The sequence below is a fragment of the Diospyros lotus genome, chromosome 10, assembly GCF_014633365.1.
Source record: "Diospyros lotus cultivar Yz01 chromosome 10, ASM1463336v1, whole genome shotgun sequence".
NCBI lineage: Eukaryota > Viridiplantae > Streptophyta > Magnoliopsida > Ericales > Ebenaceae > Diospyros > Diospyros lotus.
Genome location: NC_068347.1, coordinates 22,504,119 through 22,516,230, shown reverse-complemented (window position 1 = coordinate 22,516,230; position 12,112 = coordinate 22,504,119).

Genomic DNA, 12,112 nt, shown 5'->3' with positions numbered 1-12,112 from the left:
AAAACCAACCGCACCCCACTATATCTCGCGATTTGTTTTTAGGAGAACTAGTTGAGATGGTTTGAGAAATCTATAAACAGTACAATTTGAAATTTGATAAAAATAATTTTTGATTTTTAACCAAATTGCCGAACTATTATGTAATACCCCGAGAGCCCAGAGAAGTTAGTATATATCGAGGATAGTGTAAGAAAGGAAACAACACCAGCTGGATACCTTTTGGGCTGAATGTTGGCAAAGAACTCCCAAGTTAAGCGTGCTTAATCTGGGGTAATCCAGGGATGGGTGACTCCCTTGGGAAGTTCGCGTAGGCCCATCAGGGTAAGTTGTTCTGGTTCTTCCTATCGCTCGAACGGGTCGTTATAGGTGGTATTAGAGCCGACCCCCGAGTCTCTGAGCGCGATGGTGGGGCAAACCTCAGCGAGGAGGCTGAGTCCCGAGAGGGGTGTGTAGGCCTCTATGGGGGGTGCGTGTAGGGACCTTAGGCAAATCCCACATCGGCCATGCAAGGAAGAGAGATCTAGGACCGGTTATAAGATCGCATGACGAGGACGTCATGTGCTTAAGGGGGGGAGAATGTAATACCCCGAGAGCCTAGACAAGTTAGTATATATCGAGGATAGTGTAAGAAAGGAAACAACACCAGCTGGATACCTTTTGGGCTGAATGTTGGCAAAGAACTCTCAAATTAAGCGTGCTTAACCTAGGGTAATCCAGGGATGGGTGACCCCCCTATGAAGTTCGTATAGGCTCATCAGGGTAAGTTATTCCGATTCTTCCTATCATTCGAACGGGTCGTTACATATTAATAGTCTAACAATATGGAAATTAAAAAAATAAAATCTTAAAGCCTAAACAATTTTTTCTACTCCTAACCCTCGTTAACACTCTTTACCTGTCATCTTCCTATTTCAGCTCTTTCACTAAAAACCTAAATCTTTCATTTCTCCTTACCGACACTCGTTACCCCTCATCCTCATTTCTCTAAAGCTTTCATTTATCTTTCTCAAATATTTCTTATTTTACTTTAAATTGCATGACTTTAATTGGTTATGCTTGGTGTTTGAACTTTAGTAATTAGTAGTAAGTTAATTATGCTTGGTGTTTGGACTTTAATAGTTATGGCATGTTTTGGAAATATGTTTAAATTTGTATTTTAATTTTTGATTAAGTTGTAGTTTGTTTAAACTATTCGCTAGTATAGTTTCTCTTTTTTATTTTCATGTAAAAAAGTTAATTTTGAAATAAAAAACTCAAAATATGTTAAAATGATCAACCAAAAATTCTTTAAGCCCAATTTGTTAATCTACCAAGGCCAATATAAATCCCACTCTAACAAACAGAGAAAATCACATCGTATTTTGTGGTACGATTTATGGAGACCAAATTAGACAACGTGATTTAGAGTAATAAAAAAACTGTACATATGATTTAGTATATTTAAAATAACTTAGGTTGATCGAACCGCATTGTGAACACCCTATTGGCAACCACCCTCATTTTCAGCCACAACATGAAACCACTGTCGAGCACCAAAAAATGCTCCCTGCCATGCGCTGACCATTGTTACCACCGCCTGCCACTAGAAAGATTCCAAAAAAACAATCGTTGGTAGTGCCCTTTTGTCTTCTCTGGCAAACTAGGTTGCCGTACTGGTTTTTTCAGTAGCTCGAAATCTCTCATATTCCCTATTTTTTCCTCTTATTTCGCTCATCTCCTTGCTCTTGCTCACGACTTCAAAACTAGGTGAATTAGACTATTTATAGGTGAAAATGAGTGACCTATTCAATGCACGTAGCATTGCTGGTCACTTTCATTATCGTCAGTCACCATCTGACAATGCCTGGTCCTTTCCATTAGTCATGCGCATTGTGTCTCACCACCCTTAGATTCCATCATAGCGTGGTTTTTGTGTGTGTGCGCGCGCGCGCGCGCGCGCACGCGCGCATTTTTTAGTAGATTTTTGGCTTCAATATCTTTTTTTGTTTGTGATAGTAAATTTTTGTCAAGAGCACCAATACAATTTTGTTTCCTTCTATCTAATTGCGTTGTAAGAGAGTTTGATCTGACTCACAATCGTTTTCTTGTAGTGTTGGCACAAAATAACTTATCTAAGTTGTTCATCGTGTTATAGTTTAGTTTTTTTTTTTTCCTACAATCTTTCAAATTTGATTATTTTTTATTAGCAATTGGTAGTGAAATTCAGTTGTACCTTTGTGTTATTGGTTGTGCCTATCTTGACACCTATCTTTTGATTCGTTGAAATTCAAATCTATTTGAATTTGATTTGGGTTCAAAGTAGCCTATCCAACCAATTTCAAACATGAATAACTCTTAATTTATTCACCTAATTTTCTCAACTCAGGTCCCACGAATTCATTATGACCTCCTTTACGATGCCCAGGACTAGGTTCAACCCAATTTGATTTCATTTGTTCTAATTTTATGTTCAAAGTTGGCTCTATAACTTAATGAAAAGTTGACTTGTCTTTTAAAACTTTTAGCTATCTTCACTTAGACCCAACTTTCGTGAAGTTGTGTTTGGATTTTTGTGGTCTCACTCCGATCTTGATACTCTGCTAAATTATTGGCGAGCCCTCTCTCTTTTGGGTCTAATTCAAATTCTAAAAAAATTGTTAATCAACTAATTTTTTTGAATGAACAAAAATTTTAACTTATCAATTAGAACGTTTGATTAAAAAATAATTACTATTGTTGTGTTTTGAGAAATATCCCCGATGTCACTTGAGGTTAATTATTGCACAACACATACCTTTATCATTAAGTAATGACAATTAATTTTGTTAAAATCTCTTAGATGTCCCTATTAATTACACAAAAATAAAAAAAATAAAGATAAAATGGTTGTGTGCCTTCAAAAAATAAAAATAATTGCCAAAACCCATAATTGCAAAAAAATCATTGTTGGGTTGCAACCATTGTTAGTGTTGTCTGCACTGATACTAGATTTGGATGACATATATCGAGTTTGTTTTAATGTATTAATTGTGTTTTTGTATAAATATATAAAAGACAAGGTTTTCTTTATTCATATTTTTTCTAGTTAATTATATAAATGAGTCACTAGATTTTCTGTGTGAAAATCTTATTTTCAAGGTGTTGAGATTGTGTGATAGAATTTTCTGGTAACAAAATATCTTAAACTATTTCTAATTCTTAGATTCTTTGGATTCTTTGGATGGGGACTTCGATTAATCGAGTATGGACTAGCATAAGAATTACTATCTCGTTCGGTATAGGGATACCGATATGAGGATGATGTGTCACGCACCATATGATATGAGATGTTACTAGTAGATTTGTTGGTGGTCGTTGGGGAACAATCAGTCGAATGTGACGCTGATGACTGACCACATGGCCTAGTGGATAATGGTCATGTCATCAGATTACAATGGTATGTTGATCCTTAAATTTGAACCGGCATGGTTGTTTTGTGTATTGGTGTTTGAGATTTCCTAATGAACTGAACCATCCAATTGTGAGATGGGAACGTTCATCTATGTGATTTTGTATTGCTGGTATATGGAGACAGGTGTTGAGAATATGATCCGTCGCCCTTGTCAGTATTTGATAGGGTAAACATCTTATGTGATCTACTATTGATGTGATAGGATAGTCCTTGGCCAGGGTAAATTGAAAGTTAAGAAAAGTGTTTTATGAGGTGTCATCTAGTCACATTAATAAGGTCTGACATATAATTACTGAGTTTGTCACTCCATGACTCTTGCTCAGTCGGAACGTTTGGTGATGGAAAGATTATAGCACACAGTAATCGTCAACTGTAATAGGTTCACTTGAAATGAAACTTCATTGCCACCTATACTGTTCTGAACCATTGCTAGGTGCTATTTAGGAACTCTCGGAATGTCATTGGGATTTGGAGAAATTTCGATGATGGGTCAAAGGGTTGATCGATACAGAAAAAGGTTTCGGTGTTATCTGATTGCTAGCTGATAGTGAATCTAGAAGTCATACATCATATAGTGTTGTGTTTGGTATCGACATCATGTGCCCAAAATGTATCAAAAATTGATTGGTCAAATGTTGACCATTGACCCTCTACCAATAGTGTATGGTTGAAATGCATAGTGTATAGTGATAACGCATAGTGTGAAATCAACTATTGATTGCATAGTAAGAGGTGGCAACCGAAATTGCACAGTGCATGGTAAACTTGCATAATTGAGAAAGAAAGGGCTGTACTAATTTCAAAGAAAAATTGAATTGGGGAAGGGGAAGAAAAATAAAAGGGAATTTGTATTATATAAAAGGGGTATAGCCCTTTGTCTCTTTGGTTCTCTCTCTTCTCTCTCACGTACACAGATTTTTTTTTTTCTTTTTTTGCTTCCTCTAAATAATTAGCAAAAATTATACGTGTAATTGTTACACGTATAATTTTGAGATATGAGCACTGGTGATACGTAGATCTTCTATATCTAGCACGAGAAGAGGTGACTGGAACGATACCCTATTGCATATTAGGTGTGGATCGAGTCAGACCACCGCATCTTGAGATAAAATCTATTTTAATATAGAAATTGGTTCTGTATTATATCCCTTCATCAAACGTTAAGTATATATGCATTTATTTATGTATTCAATTATTAAATATTCGTGTTATTTAAATATCTAAATTATGTATAGCATGTATATTATATTTTGTTTCGTGTATTTAATGCATGATAAAAATTTTATTTTTATTTATACCACCATAGTAATTCCCTTCAACCATAAACCAAAAACCCAAATGCCCATCGCATCTAGAATAATCTAGATCAATGGCTTATTTTTCTTTTGACTTATTATGACTTTAGGAAGGATAGAGGAAATTAAATAAATGATGATTGTCGAAAATCGTTTATACACCTGCAGCACTGTTGGCGTTGGCATGTGCCTTTTGGCAAGTTAAAGATTAGAGAGGCGCACAGATGGGAGAGACTAAGAGACGAGGTGATATAAATATGAGAGTAAAAGATGTATATTTCATGCCTTGTTAAGGCAGATGGAAGAGACTAAGAGACAGGGTGATATAAATATGTATATTTCATGCCTTGTTAAGGCAGGGGAGGTAAGTGACATTTTTAAAAATATAAAAGTAATTTATATAATTTTTCCTAACCTCAATCTTGTTTGGTGAAATTTCCCTTTATTAAAGCATATATACAAACATGAAAGACTTATTCAATTACAGAAAATGTTTTCTTTCTAATTTTAATTTTTTATTAAATAATTAAATCTCTTATTCAAAAATGGAAAACTCAATTTTTTAAATTCTTGACTTTATACTATGAAGTAGAAAATATTCTTTTTTAATTTTTTTAAAAATAAATACTATAAATTTTTAAAACATAAAATATTAAGATATTTATTTATAAAATTAGAGTTAAAAATTAGAAAACATTTTCTAAAATTGAATAGGGCCTAAAAATTTGTCCCATATAATTTGTTCAAAAGGGGAACAATTTTTCTAAAAATATTTTTTTTTTCATGAGTGATTTTTACAAATTACTCGATGTTCAGTTTAATAAAAGATCGTTCGACTTTGTTTGTTAAGGTAAATAGGAGTGGGCAAAACTTCGGTTAAACTGAAGTAACCAAACCAAACTGACAAGTTCGGTCAGTTCGGTTCAGTTATTTTTTTTTCAAAATTTCAGTTCAGTTAAATTTTTTGGAAAGTTTGGTTTTCAGTGTTTGGTTCGATTTTTTGCTTGAAATAATCGAAATAACCGAACCGAAGCAACATAATTACAATATAACCGAAACCTATTTAACCGAACAAAGACGCAAAGTGAAAATATCCAAGACGCAAAGTGAAAATATCCAAGTGACAAATAGAGATGCAGAAGAAAGAAGACCCAGATTAGAAGGTGGAAGGACCAAACCACGCGCACCTTCTGTTCGCTCCGGCTCTGACCTCTCCCTTCCTTTGTCTTCGACGCTCTGGCATGGCAGCACCATCGCCTTCTCCTTTCCATCGATGTCGACGTCGCGACACTTGAGGTAGAGACTCTTACTCATCTAGAACTAGAAGGCTAGACCGAGACAGATGCGAGATGCCGAGAGAGACCAAGACTGATAGAGAGAGAGACCCTTCGAGTCTGTTGCCATTGGTGTCGCCTCCACCTTGGACGCCTTTCCCTTTGCCGTCAGCAATTGGCCAGTCCCCGCTTTTCCCTTCGCCAATCATCGTCCCCTTCGTCGGAGCTAGACCGACTCATTTCCCTTCACCGATCGTCATCCCCTTCGTCTCATTGTTTTTTCCTTTCCTTGTGCTTGGACGATCGACCCATACCAACAATGATTGACCGTCAGACAGAGGTTAGTGTTGACCTTAGGTTAGGGTTTTAACTTTTCAATTTTTTTGACTTTCAATAATGATCGGTCGTCCCCTTCGTCTCCTTGTTATGGGTTAGTTTCTTGATATTTCAGTGAGGTTAGTTTCAGTGAAGTAATTTCTTGATATTTCTTCCTTCCATTTGTATTTCTTTCTTTTGCACAAATTAATTTGTATTCTCTCAATCTCTAAATAGTTTTGCATTTTTCTGTATCAATGGATGTTATTCTTGTATTTCATTTTTGCAAATCGATTTGTTTCTATACTGATTTTGCATAATTGATTATCGGTTCAGTTAATTCATTTTAGATTTCGGTTAGTGAGAATTAATTGGTCGGTTCGGTTTGATTATTACATGCGATTCGGTTTGATTCAGTTAGTATTTTTTTGGTCGGTTCGATTCGATTATAACTGATTGCACACCCCTAAAGATAAACGAGTTGAGATTGAAACTAACTTTAAAACTTGATTTGTAAACGAATTAAGTTTAAACACAATGAAACTCAGCTCGTTTACTCACGAGCTGACTCAATTAAAGGTTTACAAGATGGCTTAATTAAAGGCCCGTAAATAGGCTCAATTAGAGGTTCACAAGTAGACTCAATTAAAAGTTTACAAAAATAGTTTCTGAATAGGCTCGTTTATAAATACATTAATAAATTTATTCATAATTTTATAAAAATATTATTTAACATAAAATTATCAAACTTTAAATTATTATAACAATATCATTAAATTTTGTTGAGTTTGATTTTGAGAATATTTTGACCATAAGAAATTAAATGTAAAACTTTAATACATGTTCTCCATTAAAATGCGTTAATAATAAGATATGTTGTGACTTAAAAATTAATCAATTAATGCATGAGTTTAATTGAAAGTAATTATCGTTTAATTGAGTAAGAAAATGTTTACTTGAATAACAAGTGTTGTAGTCAACTAATTTATTCTTTTAATCAAGTAAGATTTGACCATTTAAAGGATTAATTGGTTATATACTTATTTTACTTAAATATATGATAAAAAAATTATTTGAGTAACCAAAGAGTTAATCAACTAAGTGATACATTAGTCGAATAACTATATCTTTTAATCGAGTAATAAATCTGTTTCAAAATGACAAGTCTCTGTACTTGTATCATTAATCGATTAAAAAAAATATTAATTAAGTAATTCATTTTTTAGTCAAATAAACATGAATATTACTCGATTAATAATTATTCATTGATTAAATTAAAGTTATAGTCAACTAAAGTTATATTTTACTTGAATATTAAAAAAGTTTACTCGAGTAATTGCATATCTCATTCGAGTAATACATAGTTTATTCAACTAATGTTGCATTAAATTTAAAAGAACTAGTTATTACAGACAACATTAAATGCATATTTCAAGCATTGGATTCACAGATAAAATTTATAAATCGACATAACACTATAAAATTTATAATAATCTTATCTAAAATCAATAATAATTCATAATAATTCTATCAAAAAATTAATAATAATTCATAATAATAATTAAAATTATTGTTAATTTTGAGTAAGACTATTATAAATTATATAGTATTACATCAATATATATAACATTATATATGTATAATGATTCCATGAAAATATAGTAATTAATTATTTAAAGGATACAGAAGTTTATACACGTTGTCTAGTAATATGCAAAAGAATAAAAAAATTTACATGTTACATTTTAAAATTTTTATTAAGTTCCTTAATATAGAGTTGGTGTGGTTAAGTTTGCTTAAATTTTCTCTAAATTAGGTTTAACTAAACAGTAAATACACCATATAAATTCTTAACTTAGAAATTAAAATAAAACCCTAGATGTACTGAAGAGATTGAAGAGCCAAGGAGGAAAGAAAGTAAAAGAGACCAATGAACCTATAATTTGTCGCCACCAACTACGACCCTTACTGCAACCTCTAGGCTCCATCTCGACACCTACTTTCGTTCGCCATCGTCACACACCTTTTCCTTCTCTGAAGCCAACCGTTGTGGGGATGTTGCCTATCGTCATTGTCCGCCGCTGCACACTTTCCTCCCTTTGTTGCCACTCGTCGTTTCCGCACACCCTCTCACTCTCTGAAGCTAGCCGTTGTAGGGCCATTTCTTGTCACTGCAGCCCGCCGTATGCCTTCCTCCCTCTTTGTTGCCACGTCACTGCCGCTGCATATCTCCTCTCTCTTTGTTGCCGCTCACTGCCGCCGCATATCTTCTCTCTCTTTGCCACCACTAACCATCGCCGCACACCACTTCCCTCTCTGTCGCCACTCACTGCATAGTCTTTTTGTGTCGAGCTTAAGCTTGAGCTTGCCAATAGGGGCTTGAGCTCGATCCCGTCCTCAACTGTCAACCTGTTAACGAGCCAAACCTAAGCTGAGCTTTAAGTCTCAACTCAAGCTCGAGCTTGAGCTCAAGCTTATAAGCTACATTGCCGAGCCAAGTCGGAGCTCGGCTCCGCTCGATTGCACCTAATAATACTAATATCATCAACACACAAATTAAATTTTCTATTCTCCCCTGGTTGAAGGCACTAAAGAAGAATGTTTTCATCTGCTTGCTTTTGCCAAGAAAGAGAAAAAAAAAAAAAAAAGTTTCGGTCCATTTTCATTCCAGTTTGATTCCAAATGCATCGTAAGAAGTTCAGCGGTCGGCCATAACAGATTTATTTTTCATGCAATGCACATAATCAAAATAAACTCTTGAGCGTGAGTATTTATTTGGGAAAGAGATGAAATTAACTGTTGCCTTCCTGTGCTTGTATGTATATTTCTTTCTGGAGAGAAGAAATGAAAGAGAGATGGTGTCTCATTCATTCATTCATTCATTCTGTAGCAAATTAGTAGATGAAAAAAGGATAGGAGAGGAGAGGAGAGGAGAGGAGAGGAGAGGAAGGCTACTATCTATCTATAGGATATTAAAATATCTTCATTTCAAAAGGGTGTGTCGGATTTGCAGATTTTGCTTAATTGCTATTGGGACCATCTCTTTTTTGTCTTTCTTTTTTAATTGAACCCACCCACATATCAAGTATTTTGCAAGTGAATTTAATATTATTTTTCTCTTTTAAAAATAATATTTCCCAAAATAAAAAATCAACCATATCATATCTGGGATGATGTTATTATAAAATATTAATTTTAAAATTAGAGAAATAATAATAATAATAATAAAAAAAATACTTTATGAGCTTGTAGTGGGATAAGATAAGGAAAGGAAAGGTAATTTGTCGTCTCCTCCTATCCGGAATTTTTTTGAATGCATGCATATGCAGCTGCAGCTGTGACGAGGGACGGGGCAGGGTGAGTGAGGGTGATCCACTCCACTCCAGAGAATATGAACCAAATATTCCATTTTCATTGTCAGTTAATTAATGAAAATTGCGACATCATAATTATTATGTAGGGGCGGATTTGAAAGACAGCTAGCCTCTAGATCTGCAAGTCGTGTCACCTTCCTCCTCTTAAATGGGATAGATTCGTAAGGCAAATTTAGAAACAAATCTAAGGAAGGGTAAGACTGACACGGGTTGCACCCTCCCCTCAAATAGGCGAGATTTGCAGAGAAAATTCAGGACGAATCTAAGAAGAGTTGAGGCTGTCACGGGTTGCACCCTCCCCTCAAATGAGCAAGATTTGCAGAGAAAATTCAGGGACGAATCTAAGAAGAGCTGAGGCTGTCACGGGTTGCGCCCTCCCCTCAAATGAGCAAGATTTGCAAGGCAGATCTAAGGTGGGCTGAGATTGGCACAGGCTACAACTTGTGTCTGCCCCTCCTTCCCTTCTTTTGATTTGCCCGTGATTGTAAGGTTACTTTTATTTAGAACTACGTCAAATTATAAGAGGATGTCTCACATTTAGTTTAACTTAATATAACTTGTAAGGTTATTTTTTTAATTTATTTATTTTTAATTGTTTAAATTTGGTTATTTATTAATAAGGCTTTTCATACCAATTTTGTGTCTTCAGCCATAGATTTTTATAAGATAGAGTTCACACTTATGCATTTTATCTTGCATATATGATTAATAGATTCACACAATTTAATGAATGTGTTCACGCTATAATTTCTTTTAGTAATTTCTAAATAATAGAAGGATTTAATTTTTTATTTAAATAAATTTGTTTACATCCATAAAAATTTAAAATTCTTTTGAATTTACTTTAACACAACTTCATTTTCAGTAATAAAAATGACAAAGATTCAAAGATAATTCATTTAATTGCTGTTAATGTGAATCATTATGTCATTTTAAATTATATTGTTAGTCATCTTTTGCAGTCATCCTTGTCTTTCTATTTCTAAGTCTCTCCGAGTTCTTTCTTTAACGACTCATCACTCTTTTCATGAAGTTACTTTTTCCTATGTTTCGAGTCTGTCATAATCTTTTAACTCTCTTTCCAAATTTCTTACAATTTATCTTACACCAAAGGATAATTAATGTATTCACCTTTCCAAATATTACTATTTTTACATTATACATAGATTATTATATTGACATTTTTTTTTTCTCTTTTTTCAATCTTTTGCATCCCAAAAATTTAGCAGTCACCTAAAATTTAATTTTTAAATTCATAAAAAATAAATAAAAATAATAAATTCTTTGAAAATTAGACTACAATATCAAACCAAAAAGAGATAGAATATTAAGATCATACATACTCGAGCCTTATGTAATTTATGAATGCTAAATTTCACAAATCACCTTTGAGATTTGCTTAAATTATATCGATTTTCTATGTATTTTTTAAAATATTACTTTTAAGATTTGTTTAAATTGTATAAATTCAGTTGACCATTTTATCACTGTATTTAAACCATTTATCTTTTTTCTTTCTACTTTCTTCTCTCCCTTCCCCTCTCTCTCTCTCTCTATTTGATCCAAGTGGGCCTTTGAGACGATGTTGTTGGAGGTTTTCGCACGGGGCATCCCTAGTAGAAATTTCATCATATATCTCTCTTTATAAATCTTTTTCTCTCTATAATCTGAATTTGAATAACACTAAAATTGATCTCGGTTTAAAACTAAATTGATCTCGATCGGTTTAATTAATGTATCTATGTGATATTGAAATTTGAGAGTAGTTAGGAAAATAATTTTTATGACAAGAAATTCTTAAATGATTTCTTAAATAAAGGCTAAAATTGATACCGAAATAAATTCTATTGGTAATCTATGGTAGCTCACATTACAAAATAGTGAGATTTAAAATTTTATTTTATTTAATAAGTATAAAATTAAATTGATATTAAGTATAGTAGTGTTTTTTATCAATGTAATGGTTAATATATATATATATATATATATGCAAATTAAGAAGTGATATACTCGACCAAAAATTAATTAAAAAGTTAGATACATGTACACTCATGTCTAGAGAAAAAAGATAAAAGTAAAAATTATATATTGATATAAGTAAAAAAAAAAATTGATTTTTGTGTTATGAAGCATATATGTTACATATTTTGTTTTGATTTAACTGTATATTAGCATTCTAGTTGTTGTGAATTTTTTATGAATTTTGATGATGTTTTGACTATTTTAAACACTTGACTTTAAAAAAAAATAAAAATTCGAGAGCCTCTTAAGTTTAAGAGTGGATTACAAATGATTAAAGAAAATTAAAAAATGATAATATTATTAAAATTTAAATTAAACATGTTTATATGAGTTGAAACTTGGATTATTGCGCTCCACCATGATTTTATAATAAATTATTGTATTTTGAAATGGATTAAGAGT